Here is a 19,313-nt window from a genome sequence, read left to right on the forward strand (position 1 = left end):
CAGCATTTAGCACGGCCGAACTGATCCGCACGGTGACATTTGCACACAAACTGTTATAGGGGAAGCGTGCCAAGGGGCTCACTTGTTGGGTGACCTTTGGGTGCCAAGCAGGAAGTCATAACATCTCCTGGTGTTATGTGAGGTTTTTATTTCTATTTCTATTTCAGTGGCATGTTGGAGAAAGAAATGCTTGAGCAAAATGTATTTCCAGTTGATGCCTTCCCTGGGCGTTTTGCATCCAAGCAGGTACCTGAGGCTGAGGTCTTTAATGATAGGATGCCGAAATGGTCCTACTTAGCGGAGATCATGCCAGTCATCTCAGAGCAAGTGGTGATGCTCAGAGGGATCCAGTGGGGGAAGAAGATCTGCGGTACCTTGAGCATCATGTCCTTACATGCTAGCATACATTTCGAGCAATTTTCTTGCCTTCAGTGGGACCGAAGTGATCAAAATGCAGCCCCAGGGTTTTTACAGCACAATCTTTGCTTTATTACTGTGTTGCTATGGAGCAAAAAAAAAAAAAAAAAAAAAAAAAAAAAAAGAATTTCCTGCTTGCAAACAGTCAGTGCCCAGGTGAAGTGGTGCTGGTCTGTACCAGCAGCACGCGCCAGCTGAGAAATGAGAAGAGCTCCTTTAAACCTCCAGTGTCAGCCAGCTTCCCCTGCCAAGCTTTGATTTGCTTCACCTCCAAACCCTTCTAATAATTACTTCCCAGGTGAGATTTTATTTGATTTTTTTTTTTAATTCTTCCCAGTGAAATTTAAAATACATTCTAAAACTTTTCATAAGATTTTATTTATTTATTTTTAATTATTCCCAGTGAAATTCTAAAACTTTTCATCTCTTTCAATGCCTCCCAGCACCAAATTATTTCAACAGAAGGACAGGGTTCTGTACTTCAGTCCTTTTAAACGGACTTGCCTCGATAAGGGAAATTTAGAGTTGACTAAAACAGTTCTTGTGTCTGAGGACAGGCAGCCCAGCACTGAGAAGTTTCAATTTTTGCCTGATTTTTTAATGTATTTTCCCCTATTGCCTTACTAATTTATGTCCCCAGCCAGCACATTCCCAGCTGCATTCCTCTAAGCTAACCACAGCAAATCTGCAGGGCTGTAGGATGTGAACATGCAGAAAACGAGCTCGTTCTACCAAAATATCTGCACCCAGCTCGATGGCGATGGGGAATATATTTTCCAGGGCAAAAGCGCTGGGAATGGGGCCGATCTGCTTGGCAGGGGGGCAGATTTCTCTCTCCATCGAGTGATATCCAAGCACAGTCGGACGTTTTTGGCTCTCCCAGCCCCCACAGTGCCACGTAGGAGATCCGACGACGGCGCTGGGGTGGGAGAGGACCGGGAAAGGGGGGAGCGATGCTGGGAGTTGCCTTCTTCCGTCTTCTCTGCTCCCATAATGAGAGGGCCTGGCTGCCAAAAGACACATCCACTTTTGCAGCCCAGCTCCTCCCCTCCAGCCAGCCGGCTTTTTATTTATTTATTTATTTTTACTTTCTGCAGGGCAAAACTTTTGCTCCTTTCATCGCCAGCTGCTTCAAGCATGGGCACGGTCCCTGGGGACAGTGAGCCTTGGGTATAGGAGGGTGCGGATCTACCGCGCTATGAGGTACTTTAATTAAAAATAATCGTAATAAATCACGTCATAAGGGTCTGATCCGACACAGCTCGACAAAGCAGGCAGGGATTTATTGCATCTGAGCTGGGTTTGGGGGAGTTACTGAGGTAAATCTGCCCGGTATTGGGAGTCCTACAGCCAGCCCTGTGGTACACTACGCATGCCCAGACGTTTTATGGCCGCTGTGGTCGGTTGGCCTGGCTTTTGTAAAGCAGCGTTACTAATTCACTCGATTATATATTACAGGAGTGCTTTAGTCCTACGAAAGCAAGTGAAACCAAACCCTGCCCTCTGCCAGGCTCTTTGGACAGGACTTTTTAAATATAAATACCAGCAGCTTTGCACGGTTGCCCTGTCCCGTAGGCTGCAGTGACCCACGGGGCTGATGTTGTTTTCCCATGGTAGAGTCCAACGTCTCCAAAACGGCAATGAGACAGTGCTGCTGTGGGATTTCTGCTTTTCAAGATCAAGCACAGTCATGAGCAAGGCTAGAAAGGAAGGTGTTTTGTAGAGGAGATACCAGAGAAGGAGTCCCTTGTAATTTAGGCTGTAATGGGGCAGGGGATTAAAGCTGTCTGCCTTATCCCACAGTTAAGAGCTAGGAAGAAGACATCAGGTGATCAATTTTAAAGAGATCCCTGGCAGTCCTTTTTCACAAAGTTGCATCAGAGACAAATTTATGGACAACAGCTCCAGGAGTGGATGCTACTGGGGACTGACGGGGATGTATGCTGAAAATCCACAGGCCAGACTCGGTGCTGGGGTGGCACAAGGAAAGGACCACAGGTGAGCTAGGACCAGGTGCTTGTCCTAAATTCTCTCTCCCGTGTCACCAGTGGGGTGTTGCTGGATGGACTGCAGGACTGTCTGCACAGGACATTTTGTATTTGCACGACACACAGCGGGATTAGGCCTCGGAGCATTGAAAGCCATGGCACCTGCAAAGATCACAGTGGAGGTGGAGAAGGCAATATTGATCCTCTTGGCAGCCTCCACCCTGAATCGTAGAATCATAAAATCATTGAATTAGAGAATGGTTTGGGTTGGAAGGGGCCCTAAAGGCCACCCAGCCTGGCGTTGGGCACTGCCAGGGCTGGGGCCCCCCCAGCTCCTCTGGGCAGCCTGGGCCAGGCCCTCAGCGCCCTCAGAGGGCAGAATTTCTTCCCAATTTCTTCCCGAAGCCTCTCTCCTGCCAGGCTCCAGCCGCTGCCCCTCGTCCTGTCCCCCCAGCCCTGACCAAGAGACCTTCCCCAGCTTTCCTGCCCTGGCAGGCCAGAACAAAGCCCTCCCAAGCCAGAGCAAATCTTTTGGATGGAGCCAGGCAGCAGCCACGGCCGCTGCAGCCTCGTAGCCCTTTTCCTCCCTCCTGGCTTGCAGCCATGCCCGGCTCCCAGTTTGGCTGGGGCTGGACGGGACCGGCTTTGTGTGAGCAGACAGCACACAAAGGATGGCAGTGAAGCTGAAAGCTGAGCGTCCCGTGGATGTGTGCCCTGGCCCGCCTGGTTTGTAGCAGCGACGAGCCAAACTCATCCCCGCTAACCCTGCCATGCCTCCAACGAGGGGGTGCTGCCTCTTGGGAAGTGCTGGGGTGGGTTTACGTGCCCTAAAAGTTCAAGTTTTGGCCATGGGTGCACATTTGCAGTGGTCAGCTTTCACTCCTTCAGCAAATGTGATGGAGAACAAGGAAGAAAACAACCCCAATTGCCCCGGAGGAAATAATTCTGCATCGCAGGAATGTCGTGGTGCACACAGGCCCCCGGCTGCTGCTTTCCCGCAGGGCAGAGAGGAGAGAGACTCCCTTGATCCCGCTTCGTAATCCCTGTTTAATACTCCAGAGAAAAGGTCAAAATCCACAGGGTCCCCTGCCAACCCAGTGAGGACAGGGGGAAATTCCTCGGGTGCTCTCGTGTGGAAAGGAGGGCAACAATTTGGCCTCGGCGCAGGTCCCACGTGGGTAGCGGCAGGTCAGCTGGTGCACCCCTGTGTCCTGCGCAATGGGGAAAAGAACAAAAAATAGAGGATCTTTGTGGGTTGCCAAAGCTCAGGGATGGAGTTTGCCTTCCCTAGGAACACCCATGGCTGTGGGGTCCCATGGTTTTTCTACACTGGTGCAGGAGATCTGATTTAGGGCTGTGGCAAGGCCAAGAGGATTCCCTTTCCCTTTCCAGGCTGGCTGGATGAGTGTTTGTGCTCCTCATCCCTCTCCCTGCCTTGCAGTGAACGGGACCATCTGGATCCACCCAGAAGTTATCCAAAAGAGCAAGAAAGCAATTAATTTTTCAGCCACGTCAGCCCCATGTATGCCAGGGCCACCTCAAGGGCAGGGTGAGCCCAGTGCTTTGGGGTGCCGTGGCCTCAGTTTCCCCATTCCCAGCGCCTGGTCCTTGTCCTCCTTAGAGGCAGGGAATGTGCCACCTCCAGTTTTTGACCCTTTATTACAAAATGTGAAGGTCTGGGACTGGGGAGGTCAGCCTGCTGAGAGCAGGGCATGAAGCGAGGGCAGCTCCCAGGGGTGGAATCTCTGGTGTCTTGTAAAAAGCTGTGTTCCCATCCACTGCAGCTCTTCCTCATCTCATCCTGGCTGTTTTTTTTTTTTTTTTTTCTGGTTTTCCAGAAGGAATGTGGAGCTTGGAGCTCGGTGCCTCTCCTTTAAGTCATGCTGAAGCTGTCAGAGAGCTGAGAGGAGGCGCAGACCCACATTCCACCCCCCTGCAGCGCCGCACAGTTTTGGGCCCCTTCGAAGGAAATGGGATGTAAAAGGAAACCGTTTATTCCGGAGCCAGCTGAGGGAGCAGAAACGCCCCTAAAGCTGACCCTGCTTGGAGAGAAATCCTCCGCCAGCCAATCTTCTCCTTCCAGCACAGCGCTGGGACAGGCAATGGGGCGGGTGCTTCCCGTGCACGCGTGTGCACGCGTGTGGGCGCACCATTTGCACAACTGCGTGTGTCACCGTGACAAAACCAGGCTGGCTTGAGACCCAGGAACCTTCTTGGTGTCCCTCGAAGTGGCGTGGTTGTTAGAAGTGGGGTTTGCTGGTGGTGGGATGGGGGTGAACGCACGACACCCTGGGATCGGCGTTTTCATTGCGTTGGGGATTTTGGGGGTGCTCGGAGCAGCGGGTGAAGGCAGGAAGGGAGGAGGGGAGAGATGAATTCAAGGAAAGCCACGCTGGGCTCGGCAGCCCCTGCTCCGGGCAGCGGTCCAGCAGGAGCAAACGGCACGTACATAGCTCATCGCCCACGTGCTGCGGATATATAAGCAAAGGGATGCTTAGGAAGGGGTCGTGGCAGCCTCTTGATCTTTTCCACTCTCACAGACAACAGAAAAGCTGCCCAGAGAGATAGAAGAGAAGAGGCTTCATTCTTTAGGGGCTCTTTGCTTAGGATAACACCATGCACCCACATCCAATTTCACACCAGCCAGGTCCCTACACGTAAATGTGGGATTGGGCCCAAATTTGGCCAGGGAGCATGACCCAAGCTTTATAGTGCTTTTTGCAACTTCAATAATGTTTTTTTTTTTTTTTTTTTTTTTTTTTTTTTTTATGTCATTGTGTGGTGCCTGATTGATAACTTCACATAACGTTCAACATATTTAACCATAATTTCTCTCTGTCCAAACTTTCCTATATCCCAGGATATAGTTTCTGCATGCAGGACCCTTACCAAAAAGGAGTGTCTTTTATATATCCCTATGCACCAAACCCCACAAACTATATCTAACCTAAATACCCCCGTTTAAAATACGCCAGCACAGAATTGCAAGGAGCATTTTCCAGCTACTGTGTGGATCTGGAGTGAAAAGCTGGCAGAAAAGTGGCGGCAGGCAGGATTTCTGGAAATGTCAAGAAGCCCACATGATGCAACCCCGCTGCATTCTTGCAGAGCACCGTCTGCGAGCATAATCCTTCGCAGGGGCTGCTGGCATTTTACTCCAGATGTTCAGGGGCTGCACCGACCTGTTAAAGACTTTTCCAGGGTCAGGTTTGTGTCCCGCCAGAGCTCCGGGCTTTGCGCTGCCGGTGGTGCAGAGCCACATTCATGCGTCAGGGAGACTTCTAAATTTAGCAGCAAAAACCACTGCTAGATTTCAATTTTCCTTCTTTTATATCTCGCAGAGAGGAGTTGTCGATCGTCCAGGAAAGCTTTTTCTTCTTCCCAGATCAGAGTTAAACCCAACAGCCTGAAACCTTTACTAAAAGGGCACAAAAAAATGCATCCAGCTCCCGCAGATCTTTCTTCTTTGCTTCTCCCTTTGCAGAAAGCCACTGGATGCAGCAAATCTTGCAAGGCTTTTGCTGCACACGTGGCCGAGTTGTGCTCAGCTCCCGTGGCACCAGGAGGCTTGATGGGACCTGGTGGAAGTGCCTTTTGGCTCTCCCTGGAGCTCAATTAGCTGCTGTGGGCACCGACAGCAATTTGGCCACTGCAGGCAAGTAATACCCTGGCTTTTCTCTCTTTCATTCACAGCGTGCTGATGGAGACAGAGCTGTGACTCCTGTGCTGCTCACACAAGTGTTAGCAAGAAGATGGTGACCCTGCGACCGAATTGGGTCCAGAAACTCACAAAATAGGCTGATATTTGGAAATCTGGGGCTGCGCTGCTGCAGGAAGAAAGGGTCCTGGAAAAGGGACAGCCCCAAAGATGTTTGGTGGGAGATGGCCCCGGCCATGCAGGGCTCAGCAGCTGCAAATCGAGCCTCCCCAGGAGCATCCTGACTCATCACATTGGAAGATTTGCTTGTGCTGATTTCCAAAAGTTTTGTCAAGCTGAGCAAGGCCGATTTTCCTGGCGTAAGAGCTGGGGAAACCGAGGCACGGGTAGCAAGTCTGGGGCTAGAGTGAGAAGCCGGGTGTCCTGCACTGTGAGTCCTGCACTGGTTTTACTGGTTTGTGCTGCGTCCCCTCCCAAAATGATGCTGAGCACCACACAGGGAGTCACAGAACCCCATTACTGCTTGGACAAGCAGCTTGGACAAATTCCCTCTTTGCATCTCTACTTTTGGGGCTGTCCAGGAGCAGCCCAGTCCACGCTCTCAGCCAACGCACAGCAAATGAAACCTTTTTTACATCTCACCCATGGCTCAACGAGCTGTTTCGAAGCCCAGAGGAGGTGAATTTGGGAATTTGGGCTTTGCACACAAGGTCTCTTGTTCGGCACAGGGCAGAGAGGTGGGTGGGCAGGCGGGGCGAGAGGTGGTGTAGGGGGAGGCGATGAATGGGGCCCGTTGTTTCGCTCCTGATTACCTCTGGGGGAAGTTTACCAGCCTTGCACAGCTTGGATTCAATCCTTCAAAATCATCGGCACTTCTGGCCTCTGTCAGACCGAGGACAGGGCTCGTATCTCCCTATAATTCCTCCTGCTTTGAGTCTGAGGGGGACGATGTGGTTAAAAGAGCCGTGAATCGAAGCCTCTCAGAGCCGCCCTCCTCCACTCCTCCACGGTCCTGGCACGGCCCCATCCAGCTGGGATTTATTTCAGGCTCACTCGCTGCCCGAACATAGAGAAGAAGCAGCGAGGAATGAACGGCAGCTCCCGAGCTTTGAATAGTTCAGGCCACGAAACATGGGCTGTGCTTTATTTAAAGGGAAACGCTCCAAGCCTGAGCTCCCAGCCTCACAGGTATCTGTCGGGTAGGGTGATACCCAGCTGCGTATTTGAGTGCAGCTTCCAGAGCCATGCTGGACGTGCAAAACAGTGCAAAACCTGCAATTTGTACATTGCCCGATTATGAGAAAGCCCCGGACAGCAGTCTGCTCTACCTAGTCCCACCTAACGAAGGCTTGGGGTCAAATGCAGAAGTTTTGGTGTCTCCTCATCACCCGGACTCGTGACTGCCCTCCAAGGGCTCGTTTTCCAGGTCAGGTTTCACATTATTTTTATTTTTTCAGGAATTGCCCATCAGCATCCCTTCCTCTCCGTTTTATTTCTTAACTCTTGAACTGTTTTTTTGTTTGCTTGTTTTGTCCTTTCCCCCTTCTCCAGCTGGAAGCAATGCCAGGAATAGAGAAAAAAACACATTTCTATGGACATTGTGCCTCCTTGCGGCTGCACGGAGGCTGCGATGAGGTTTTGTTTCAAGGAGTGTGTAGAGCCTCTTTCTAGGCTTCCTCTCCAGCTGCTAGTCCACCTGCAGGCTGGATTGTGTATTTCCTCTGTGATTTTGCACCCTGGATGTCTGAAGCCCAGGAGCTTTGTATATTTGGAGAAAGGCAAGGCCTGGAGAGGGATTTGATTCCCCCATCCCTACAGAGCCTCCAGGAGTCCATCCAGGAGTCCACGTCCATCTCTCCTAACCTGGTGGGGCTGCCCTCTGCCTCACTCCTAACCTCCCTCCAGATTTTCTCATGTTCACACCACGTCCTGTCCAGGGAGAAGCAGCTTGCGAGCTGATTTGGTGGAGAATCCCATTGGAGGTGGTGGTAGGAAGGGGTAGGAAGGTGAGATGAGTCAAGGTAAGGTAAATCAAGGTAAGATGAATGAAAGTAAGAAGAATGAAAATAAGATAAATCAAGATAAGAGAAATCAAGGTAAGATGAATGAAGGTAAGATAAATCAAGGTAAGATAAATCAAGGTAAGATGAATCATGGTAAGATAAATCAAGGTTAGATAAATCAAGGTAAGATAAATCAAGGCAAGATGAATCATGGTAAGATAAATCAAGGTAAGGTAAACCAAGGTAAGATAAATCAAGGTAGGATGAAGCTCTTGCAGCTCTGTGTCCGTGATGGGAGGAACTGCCTGCCAGAAATGGCTCTCTGGTGGTGGTGGTGGTGGTGGAGCTGGGCGAACCCTCTCTGATGTTACGGACACAATTTGGCGGAGGAATGGTGATTTTTTACAAAGGGTCGCTCCAGGAGATGGAATTCATCGTTCATTTGGGACAAATAAAGTCAGAAGAGGCAATTTGCTAGCCCAAAGGGAAATCCACTGCACTTAATTTGAATGCAACATGGTTTCTCTTTTATTTCACCATTCTTCTACACTAAAAAGGGGCTAAATGGAGCCTTAAATATAATTATCAGACAAAGAAAAATAAATTAAAAAATAATCGAAACAAACTGCTTGGGTTATTTTCCCCATTTTATCATTTTTTTTTTTTAAACACTCCCCCAGTCTAGAAATGCTTTTGGTCACTGTGACAGCACATGCCCTGGTGAGTTAACGATTTAACGAGAGTTTTCTCCCTAATTCCAGCTAATAGGATAATTGGCCCTGCAAGTTCATAAAACGTGGGATGTGTAACGAGTCCTCTCCTTCATCTGCTCACCCCATAACCCTGCACTGGGGACGTCCCAGTGTGTGCAGGGTGTGCAGGAAGGGCTGGGGATGGGAGTGCTGGGAAGGGGTGGGTTGGCTGGGGGACAGCCCAAAAACCCCATGGCATGGGGTTTTGGAGAAGCAAGGAGAGCTCGCTGCTTCTCCAGCAGGTTTTGTAGGGCCCCATGACCCACGTTTTCCCGTTAGCTGAAGGATCTTGATGCTCTTGCTTCAGATACGCAGAAAATCGTGCCCCTGATGTCACCTCCTCTGTGTCCTTTTGGGTGAGATCAAGGCAAAAGCCTCCCCCAGCCTCCAGGGCTGACATTCCCTGTCCCAGCCCCAATCCCACGCCCCGGATCCTGCCCTGGGAACACACTTCTGGCTGTGCATGGTGATGGACAACAGCTTCCCATGCTTCAAAAAGTGCCAGAAAACCACAAGAAACGGCACAAGGTCCCGCTCTGCTGTCTCCGAGCTCCCTGTGATCCCCGCGGGGCTGACACATGAGAGAACAATTATATTTCGGGGGACTTTCCGGGATATTAGTGTCAGTGAAGCATACCGAGGAGGGAAAGATGAGCGGAAATAGATTTAAAAATAGTAAAGAGGAGGAGACAGAGGGATGTAAGAGATTCCAGACCTCATGGGCTGCCTCTTGGGCTCCTTTTTCCCTGCGATGGGTGCTGTAGCCACTTAAACACTGCATTGCTCTTGCTGCAGATGCTTCTCCTATGCAGAGGAGCATCCTCATTTTGGCCTCATAATTTCCAACCTCTCCCCAAAGTCTGTCCAGCTCCTTGCTCCTCGCACGGCTCTGAAAATGCCTGTGGGGTTTGGTGGTGAAGAGTTTTCAGCATCCCTGGGGTCCCAGCAGGAGCTGCTGGTGGTACCAGGGATGCTGAAGGATGCTGGAGGATGCTGGAGGAGGCTGGAGGATGCTGGAAGAGAAGTCCTGGAGCCCCCCCGAGTGGTGAGCGGGGGGTATCCCCCCAGCTGCAAGACCCCTGGTTATAACATCAGGTTATTTTGGGGCTAATGGGGCAGATTTCCATGGGATAGGGTAATTTCTGCCCAGCGCCTAGCAGAGGTGAGCACGGCTGGAAATGATGCCCTCGGCTCCTGCACTCCCCTTCTGTCCTGGGTACGAAAATCTCTCAAAACTTGCAAAATATCATTTAAGATGAAATTTATTAGAGCAAACACGAGAAAGGAAGAGACAATAGTATGGGTGCTCCTATACCCTGCTGGATCCCAGGTCGTGCAGCATCAAAGGGGCGCCGAGCGGCACGCCAGGAGATGCCACGCATCTTTTTTGGGTTCAGTTGTCAAGGCTTTGGTCAACGCTGCTGTTCCGCTGGAGGGCAGCGAGGGGGAGTCCTTCTCCTTCTGCTCTTCGCCCTGCCCAAATCCCGACCGCTCAGAGGATGCTCAGCACCATTTCATCCTCGGGGAGGGAAAAAATAGGCAGGGAGCAGAGGGTTGTGCAGGAAAAACCTTGCAGCAGGAGGGATTTGGAGGGGCTCCTTCAGACTGGGGAAACAAAACGTGGATGGAGCTGGAGGAGCTGCTCCTTGCTGGGCGAGGAGCCCCCCAAGGAGCCTGGGGCGGCCCCATGGTGGGATCCTACAGGGTTACACCCTGCCAAAAGCCAGCAAAACCCCTCAGCACCCAGCAGGGAGCTCAAAACATCTCTGAGGGATGCAGGGGAGAAGGAAAGGCTGTGTCCCCCCGCATCCCATGGCAGCAGTGGCTCGGGGGGTGTGTGGATAATGGCACAGCCAGCGTCTGCTCTGCACTGATTTGTCCCTGGGCTTAGTCCAGAGCTGCAATCCCAGATGAAAAATCGACCAAAAAGGGGGGTTGGTTTGTAGGAAAGTGTTTTTTTTTTTTTTCCTTATTTTTCTTTAATTACTTTGATCCGACCTGGCTGGAGACCAGCAAGCCCTGGGTGTGTGATGGGAGCTGATGGCCTCACCGGTGTCATCGCCACCGCCAGCATAAACTACCAACCAACCCGACAAAAAGCCCTACAGATCTGCCACGAAACATCTCATGCTCAGGGAACAGACATTTTAAGTTAAATATCATCAATAGGGCAGATTCTGCATCGACTTTGCAGTCGCTAGAGGGTGGGAACCCCCCTGCGGAGTCGCTCAGACCTGCTCTAACAGCTGCCTGCACGAGGACAACTGGCTGAAGCAATAAGTTTTGCTCCACATATAACAAAGACAGAGCAATTAGAGCCTGTTGTAATTAGCACAGCCTGTCTGCAGGTGATTTATGGGGCAGCCGAGTGCCTCTGCACGCAGCTCTGGGTGCCTCGTGCGCGCCCTTCTTACGGACGTGGTGCTTCCTGCAGGGATCAGCTGAATGAAAGAGGAATTGGAGGCATGAGCTATTTACTGACACAGTTCACCAAAAGGCCAGGTTCCCGAGGAGAAGCAGCTCAGGGTCTTGCTTTCGAGGGAAAATCTGCTTTAGTAGGGCACGGCAGCTCACCCAGGAGGAGCGAGGGCTGCGCCCTGCTTTGGAGGCAGCCACGATTTGTCCCAAAGCTGGGTTTCTGCTGCTGGGCAAAGAGATGTGGGGCAGGCAAGGTGAGCCAGGGTGCTCTGGGGAGGTGGTTTTACCCTTCTATTATCCCTCCTGGAACCACTTTATTTAACACTGCAGCCCAGCCTGGAAAGAGATGCCCCAGCTCAGCGGGCATTTGGGGCAGGCACAGCCCCAGCGTTTTTCTCCCTCTTCCCAGAGCCCTGCCCCAGACCTTGGAGCCAAAAATGAATCAAACACATGCAGGGGATTCAATCAGCTTTGTTTCGTGCCTGGGCACACGCTGCCTTCCCACCCTGCAAATTTCTGTAGCCAAAACCCCGCGTCCCTGGGGAGCTGCCTCCAGGACCCCGCAGCCTTTTGCTCGCCAACACTTTATTTCCATCCCCTCGGCTCCCGCCTGTCCTATAAATGGAAAGGCTTAGACAGCCACCGCTGCACATTTAGGGCTGTGTGACCACGAGATTTACCGAGGCAAACCCCGTCAGCTGATCCATCCCGGCGTGCTCGGTAAAGGAATTTATTTTCCAGCGACGTTCGATCTGCGTCAGCTGCGAGGGGGAGGCGAGCTGTTGTGCTCTGCCAAAAGGGTGAAGGAAAAGCTGGGGGCACACCTCTGTCATCCCTGCAGCCCCTTCCCGAACCCAGCTGCCCTCTTCTGCACCGAATTCCCATTTTTTCTGTCCCGATGGAGAGGGGATGGAAGATTGTTAAAGCCTGCTGCGCCTCCTCCTGCTGTCCTAGAGGAGCTGCCACCATGCAGGCAGCTCGTCCCTTGCTCTGCTTTTGGCTCTGCAAGCACCTCTAGCATCACAAAGGGAGTTTTTCTAAAAAGGTTTAGCGAAAACTCCCCTTTTGTGGCAGCCTATGGGGTCTGGGCAGTGCAGGCTGCCTGATTTATTTACTTTTTTTTTTTTTTTTTTTTTTTTTCTGCTCTGAAATCAAACTCGATTCCAAGTACGCCTTAGTATCATTGTAATAGAAACGCTGCTTTCTGCCTTGCTCTGTTGCTTCCCTTGGTGCAAGACACCCTGTTTCTTAGCCCAGACTGATGCTGCTGGGGATATTCCCTTAGCTATGGGTGTTTTTAAACCAGAGGTGGGTTCAAGCCCCCATATGTGGGCAGAAATCAAGCTGCAGTGCCTACATTTCCATCTCTGTGACGGGTCAGCCCGTGTGAGCAAGGCAGGGATTTGATTTTGGCACTGGATCCACATCTGAATTTCCATTCCTAATTGGATCAGATGCTGGTTTACACACAGGGTGCTGAATCTAGAGCTCTTCCAGCCAACAAATGCCCAACTTGCATTAAAAACAAGCCCAGGGAGCACCGAGCAGGCGCTCTCCTGTGTTCACCATATAGCTGCTCGAGCTCAGAGCCATGGGAGGAGGGTTTGGTTTGGGCTGAATCCGTGCTGAGCTGGCCCACAGCAGCCTTAAACTCCAAAACTGCTACAAAGGAGATGGGGAAATACTGATTGCATTGAATTTGAGCTGCCTGGTAAAGCTCCTGCAGTTTGGATCAAGAGAAATCCAAGCCTGGAACGGGTGCTGCTGAGCAGTGCTGGGTTCTTCAAGACGGGGCAGGTTTGGGGAGGGGACGTTGGATTATCCCATGATAAATACGAGGCAAAAAGGGTCAGGATGTCCTGGGACGTGTCCTGCAAACAGCCCTGCTGCTGGGCTGTACACAGCCTGGTGCAGTCAGGAAAATGCAAGTCCTGGGGGAAAGATAGAATGAATTTTTTTTTCTCTTTGTTTGTTTTGCCAGAAGCGGAGACATGAGACAAACTTCAAATTCCTAGAAAAAAAATAGTACAAATAAGGAAGGAGTAAACTCCCTGGCCATGGTAGAGAGGAGGAAATGTCACAGATGTCACTGCTATGGTCAGACACGGGGGGAAAATCACAGGGATGTAGGGAGAGGAGGCTGGAGAGGGCTTGCAGTCCCCATTGCTGGAGGTTTTAAAGCATGTGGCTGATAAAGACGGAGCTGGGCCTGCCTGGGGCAAGGCTCGGTGGTTTTTGGAAGGCTTTGGCATTCCGGGTGAGCAGGGTTTGTTTAGTCTGGGGAAGCAGAGGATGACACATCGCTGTCTGTAAGTCCGTAGGGGGTCCGGGGCAATAAACACAGGGGGGAGAAAAGAGTGATTGAAGCAGCTTTGATGGGATTTGGTGTGGTTTGGGTGATGGTGAGGCAGGAGGAAGGCTCTGAGAGTCACAAGGTGCTGGTCAAAACATCAAGGATCTTCTGGGCCTCCACTCAGGAGGAGCTCAGCAGCCTCCGGGTGAGGCTGAATGCCCTGGTGCAACCGGGGACTGCGCCCAGGTGCCCAAATTCCTGCTGAGCCCTTAAGGAAGCTCAGGGAAAACATCTGATGAAATCGTGGAAGGCCCTGAGTTTTGGGCGGTTTCAACACAGGGCAATGATTTCGACAGAGCTCAGGCTCGCAGCAGCCGCGGGCAGCTTCATGTGGAGGTGGCTCCTGGTGAAGGCATCCCTCGAGCATCAAGCCAGACACGTCCCAGGCATGATCAACCTCTGGATCCCTTTCCTCCCACCTTCAGCTTTCCAAGATCTCCCACAGACTCATCTAAGTTGGAAGAGAGCTTCAAGATCATCAAATCCAGCCAAGTTTTGGGCTCGGCATATTTCCTTTGAGGGTGAGCTGCTAACATGGCTGGGTTTGTTGTTGGCTTGGTGATTTTTTTTTGGCCAAAATAGGTTTCTCCAGAACATGCAACTTGGTTGAACTTAGCTTTGCATGCACGGCTGTGAGCCTGCACAGTCCTACCAGATTTCAATGTTTCCATTAGGTGGCTTTGTTTCTTTTTTGCTCCAAGATAAGGGGAGATCCTTTTAGGTTTGAGTTTCTTCCAGGTTGAGGAGGAGCAGCAGAGGCAGGAATTCATCCCAGATCCCCCCAAAATGCTCAATTTCCAGCCAAAGTATGGCACAAAGTATGGGATTTTTAAACTAAATACTCCTTGATGTGTCCTGCTCCACAGCTGCCTGTGCTGGCAGGTCTGGGAGCATCCTTGGTGGTCAATGCTTTGTGGGACCAGCATCACAGCAAAGTAATGTCTGGATCCACACCAAACCCCTGCAGTGACCCACTCCTTCTTCCCCATGTCTTTTTTTTCCCCCTAACATCTCTTTCTCCAATCATTTTCGTGACATTGTGCCTCGAGATCAAGCAAAACCTGCCACCCACCTCCCTGTGTTTGTTCTGGCCTTGGGAACTAACCACACTGCAGCATTTTTTTCTGCTTCCCACCCCATTTAACACCAAATTTTATGAAAGATGCTCCTGCACAAGTCTCCTTTCGTGCACTAAACCCTTGCATGCACTTTGCAGGAAGCATCCCCTGCTCGTGCCTCTCCAGCAAAGCCAACACTCTCCTGCCTGAAGAATTATTTGTCACCCAGGCAATGCCAGGGAGGGCTTAGGCAGAGAGGGAGCAGCATTAAACCAGCTTTCGGCGTGGGCTTTGGCTCTGCGATGGAGCTGCAGAACGTAATCCGTGCTTAGCTCCACTGGGGTGCAGGCTTCGTGCACCGGGAGAAAAATAAACCATCCCCCGGGCTGAATCTCTGGCCAATGGCTGGAATCTGAGGAAATCCTGCAAGTTTCTAATCTTAGGCTGCTTTTCCTGGGTAGTTTATTCCTTTAAATAGAAAGGCTTAAGTGGGATTGACTCCTACAATCCTTCTGTTCGGGATGAGCCTGTAATCTTCCGTGGCCAGCGACGGGCATCGGTGCTGCATCGCGCAGCCTTGCTGCCTCTCCTGCGCAGGGAAAACAAGCTGAGGTGGGCTTAATTTTGGCATCTTTCTCCCATCCAACCACTTCTGGAGCCTGTGGCCAATTTCAGACACGACCTTTGGGCAGTAGAAGTCTCCAGGCTTTGTGGCATGGAGCAGGGAGAGAGAGGAGATAAACGTCCTGTTGGGCTTGGACGTGAGCACAACCCTTATGAGACACCAGAGAATCCACATGGTTTGCTGCAGAAAATGCTTGTTTTTATCCTTGCCTGCACAAATTGTCTCCTGCTGTCTGTGCAGAGACCCGTAATTCATGCAACCGAGCCCCTTAACCCCACAAGATCCGTACCACCACCCTTCAAACACCCCGAAGCAAGGCACCAGCCCTGGCTTTACCCATCCCCTTCCTCAACTCTGAAAAATCTTCTCTGAAAACATTCCCCTGGCAATTCTGCTCATCCTGAAGGGCACCTACAGGAGGGCAGGTCCAGACCTGGTCACCTTATCTCCCAGACCACATCACCTTATCTCCCAGACCAGATCACCTTATCTCCATACATCCCCATCCATTGTGCTGCCCCATCCCGTCCCAGCTCCTCCACCCCTCCTTCGTGTCCTCGGTGCCCCCTGATGTGTCCCCGTGGCCCAGGAGAGGGCAGAAGGAGAATTTTCCTTTCCCAGGAAAAATCGGGGAGCCCAATGCTGTTGGGAAGTTGTGCTGAGTCAGCCTTTGGGCGTGCTGAGTCACCGCGGGGCGAGGAAGGGCGGTGAGGAAGAGGAGGCCGTCCACCTTCATCAGGAGTGGTGGTGTAAATATCCTGGGTTGAAGGGCCAACCGAAGATGAATTCCTATTAATGACCCCCTTGTGGGGTCCTGTTAATGACCTATTTATCTTAACGACCCCCTTGGGTAGTCAAGGGCACATTGCCACCTCCTAGGGTTGCTTCACCCCATGAAGAAAGGTTGGTGCCTGGCCCTGATTCCCCCCCAAAACCCCTCTCTGTGGCCCCCAGCTGTGGCACCCCAAACCCTACAGACACCCCAAAATGATCACTCCCTCAGGGAACAGCTCCAAGTGCCCCAGGCAGTGCTGAACACACGTCCCCAGGTCCCCTCCTCGCGGGCACTTGCTGGTTGTAGGGCTGCTCCTCACCACCCTCATGAAGTCTTGGATATTTTTATGGATACCTGGATTTTTTTTTTCTTACCTAGATATTTTTATGAAGCCCTTGAGTTCTTCTCTCTTCCCTTTCAGATATGAAATGGGGGAAGAATGAGCCCCGAGGATGGCACAAGGTTCAGGAGGATGGGGGGACCTTCCCCTCTGCAGCTGGGGTTGGATCTTGTCTGCACCACGGCACTGCCAGATCTTCCTCCACAAGGTCTTCCTCCCCTCATCCTATTTCAGATTTAACCTCCTTGCTGTCTCTTCCCCCATCCTCCTCCTGAAAAAACAGGCTACAGGCAGGGCATGGACATACAGCAGGGGCACAAATCCCAAAAAGAGGTTTAGGTTTGACGTTTCTGCTGTCGGCGACGTTCAATTTTTTCTTACAGGTTCCCTCTTCTGGCTAAGACCAGAAATGGAGCGAGGCAGCGCTGGCTCTGGATTTTCACCCCCCTCTTCCAGCCTTAATAGGATAAATTTCCAGGTCAAGAGGAGCTGGAGGAACCACCCAGGAGTTTTTGGGCTTGGGGTCCCTGTCAGGGCCTGCCCCTAACACGAAATGAATTTTCTGTGCTCGCTCAGAGCAGAGGCCAAGCAGGGAGCGAGGCCAGAAAAACAAGGGGTCATGCTGGAGTTTCTTTTTTTTTTTTTTTTTCTTTGCTTAACTCTGAAATAAAAATATATCTTGGGCTTGTTTTGGGATTAACAAGAGGAAAAAATTCCTCTTGATGGGAACCATCTGTGGCCGGGAGATGCCGGCTCCTTTCCACCCCGCGCACAGATGCAGTTATGCGGGGTGTGTTCCTCTCCCAAATATTATTCCTCTCATCCCTGTCGGAGGAATCCCAAGTATTTAAGGAGGTTTCTCTCCCTGGATGGGCCCAGCATCACAAAGCAGGAGCTCGTTAGCCCTGCACAACATAATATTTGCTCTTTTTATTACGAGAGCGCTGCCCCGCACAGCGGGTCAGTGGCTGCTGGTGTCTCTAGCGTAAATAGGGGAAGAGTTTTCTTTGTAACCTTTCCACCCCAAACACTACAAAGTGTTCAAAATAAATGTTTCGTGGCCTCTCCGTGATCCAGGAGGGGAAATGTGCCTGGGGGAGAGGAGCTGTGTTGGTGGATGTGGGGGCGTTTGCAGCAGTGCTCCCGTGGTGTAGGGTGGCTGGTAACCAATGTGGTGCCTGTTCCTAAAACGTGACCATTTCTACTCAAACAAAAAGTGAGGTTACAGCATGGGAAAACAGGAAAAAAGCCTCCCGGACCGGGAAGAGGAGGGGAAGCTCGAGATGAAACCAGACAAAGAGGGGCAGGTCTGGCCCCAGGAGGACGGCAGCGGAGGCTGAGCGCATTTCTCCGTGCTCCCAGCGGGTGAGGAGGATGGGAGCCTTCCTCCCAGGACTGGTCTCGGCAGGTGGAGCAGGAGCTTGGAGGTCAGACGAGACCAGCAGGTTCTCCGTGCTGCTGGGGCCAGCAGCAGGACCTGAGTTGGGATCCACCCTCTGCTAAGAACGAGGCACGGGGCTAATTAGGCGTGAAATGGGTCAAAATGAGCGCTTTTGGGGATTTTAACTCCTGGCTCGAAGGGAGGATTTTTACATGGCCAAGCCATTTTTGGGTGAGGCCAAAGCTTGCCTGGGAGATGGTTTGGGCTCATTTGCCCAAGTGATGGCAGGTCTTGCCTCCAATGCCCTCCTGCTTGTCCCTGGAGGACAACGTGCTGCATGGATCACAGTTCCCCTGAATTATTTTAATATCTACTGGGATCAAAGCAGTTTTCTCTTCTCTCCTCCATGCAACCCATCATGAGCTGGCTGGGGAGGACGAGGACGGATTTTGCAGTCCAGGGGACAAAGGCAAAAAGCCTCCCAGCTTTGGGGCTGGCAAAATCCATCCACAGGGCAGCGGCTCCCACACCAGGACCGTGGGATGCTCCAACGCTGCTGTGCCCAACCCTGCCCTGACCACAGGCAGCCCTGCCCGTCCTGCCCGTCCTGCATCCTTTGGGATTCATAGGATAATTGCCGAAGCTCCCTTGGGCTCTGTCCTGCCCTGGAACCCAGGGACAAGGAGTCCTTGTAATGAATCCTGGCCCAACCAGTGCCTCCAGTCCCCTGGGACCTTTTTCCTGCTGGTGGCCAGGAGGAGGTAGGAGCTGACCACCCTAAAAAATCCTTCCCGTGAGCCAGTGGCCGGGCACTTCTGCAAGGAGGACTCCACTTTCCACTGCCATTAAGGTCCTGATGGGCCAAATATGCCCCAAAACCCCCACGTGGTTTTAGCAGCCTGTTGCACGTAGCACACTGAAGCTCAGACAAGTGAAATCATAGGAAACACCCCCAATATTCCTATTTCATCCATCAAAAAAAAAAAGCAATTTACTGATTAAATTTGTATGAAAGGCTGGAGCAGCGTTATAGAGAAACTACCTTATGTTGCAGCAGGGAGAAAATAACACCGCTTCTTTATGAGAAAAGGGGGAAAAGAGTTCACGTAGTGCATCCCGGACAATGAGGTTTTGAACCGCCGGGGTTCAATTTCGGCATTGTTTGTGCCAACACGCCCCGCCACTGACATCTGTGAGGGGCCTTTCATTGTATAAAGCCCCCGTTATAGGGTCACCCAACGCAGTCCTTGGAGCCCGGCGTCTCCACCCGAGGAAAAAACGGGATGGAGACGATCAGCAAAGCCACGTTCCCCTTCTGCCTGGCTGGATAAGAGCTGCTTTGTTTGGGGACACAGGTCGGCTCTGTGCCGCCCAGGTTTTATTTCAGCAACCTGCAAAGGAGCTATGAGAAGAATGCTGCAGGTTCCCCTCGGTCTGGAGAAGCGGAGGGATATCGCCCCGAGGGGTTGTTTAATATTAACCGTAATCCATGAAGGGTTTGATTGTGTGTCTATCTCTGCTTTTATATAAACGTCGCCTCCGGAG

The sequence above is a fragment of the Netta rufina genome, assembly GCF_964035555.1.
Source record: "Netta rufina genome assembly, chromosome: 1".
Taxonomy (NCBI): domain Eukaryota; kingdom Metazoa; phylum Chordata; class Aves; order Anseriformes; family Anatidae; genus Netta; species Netta rufina.